Here is a 1,643-nt window from a genome sequence, read left to right as displayed (position 1 = left end):
TTCTATTTGGGTACTTGCTAGAGTTGTTATTAGGTTGGAACATTTTGTTCTTCCTCCTCTCTACCCCCAGCCTCTTTTTGTTTTACCTTAGATCTAAGGCCAAGAAGGCTGCAGAACTACTCCTGTTTTGTCCAGTTCCCTCTAGGATTAAAGAAATGCGGTTATTCATGAATTCTAGCAGTTTTTGCAAATCGCAAGTGCAATGAGAACAGTTTTGGATGACAACCTTCCGTGAAACAAATAGACAACATATCCTACAGAATATTTGTTCATATTTCACCTTAAACAGTAAAAGGAGAATGCAGATTTCTTTCTTGAAGTTTTAAGATGTCAGTTTTCAGCAACAGGAAAAATTAATTTGAAAGTAGCTGCAAAAGAATTGATTTTCACTTTCATTTAGAACTAGTTCCAAAGTTTAGAGCAAAACTCTCTTCTCTAGGGTTCAAATCTATTTTATCTTAAATAGAACATACATTCTTGTTTGAGAGAAAACATGTGAAAGTGTTTTAATTGTGAAACAGCCCGAGGTAAATGCTACTGAGGAAAACAAAATGCTAAGTATGGAATCACAAATTTGCAAGGGACCCTTTGAGAACATCTGGTCCTGCCCCAATCTTCCAATGAGATACAACTAATTCATCATTTATGGGTGTTCTATTTTGAAAGGATTTATACACCTACATTGTTTTAATCTTTTGTGCCTGTGCACAAGATATCAGTGCCTAACAAAACACCTGGCCCATTCAGTATTTCATAGAGCTTCCTAAAATGAATAACATCAAAAAGTAAAAAAATACAGAGAGATGAGTAGAAAATTTATGATTGGGTTTCTTACTGGTGTGATTAGTTAACAAAATTGAAACACATTATAGCCAAGTTCAATGTTTTTGCAACTCATTTCACATTCTGTAGTGTGAATTTTGCCTTCAATGAATAAGGTGACCATGTAATATACATTCCAAACAAAGATCCCTTTGAAAAAGAAAGGGATGAGCCCGGCATTCTGGTGCACGTCTGTAATCCCAGCACTCGGGAGGCTGAGGCAGGAGGATCTCTGCGAGTTCAAGACCAACCTGGGCTACACAGTGAGTTCCAGGTCAGTCTCACTATGTAGTGAGACCCTGTCTCAAAAAAAACAAACAAACAAAAAAGAAAGAAATAGAAAGGGATGCTATTAATAATTACACCAGAACAACAGGATTGCTCTGGGCATTGTGGCGTTAATGGCTATTCCTTACTAGGCCCTGATGGATTCACTGCTGAATTTTACAAGACATTCAGAGAAGAACTACTGCCATTACTCTTCAGACTTTTCAATGAAATCGAAAGGGAAGCTATACTTCCAAATTCATTCCTGGAAGCAAGTATCACTTTGATTCCCAAACCAGGGAAAGATATAACTAAAAAGGAGAACTACAGACCAATCTCCTTAATGAATATAGATGCAGAAATCCTTAAGAAGATACTAGCAAACAGAATACAGAGGATTATTAAGAAGATCATCCATCCGGACCAAGTCAGATTTATCCAGAGATACAAGGGTGGTTCAACATATGAAAGTCAATAAATGTAATACATTATATTAACAAAGTCAAGGACAAAAACCATATGATCCTCTCAATAGATGCAGAAAAAGCATTTGA

This window comes from Fukomys damarensis, unplaced genomic scaffold (genome assembly GCF_012274545.1).
Source record: "Fukomys damarensis isolate Sample0158 unplaced genomic scaffold, DMR_v1.0_HiC HiC_scaffold_39, whole genome shotgun sequence".
Taxonomy (NCBI): domain Eukaryota; kingdom Metazoa; phylum Chordata; class Mammalia; order Rodentia; family Bathyergidae; genus Fukomys; species Fukomys damarensis.
The sequence above is the reverse complement of the archived record's forward strand: the minus strand, read 5'-3'. Positions refer to the sequence as shown.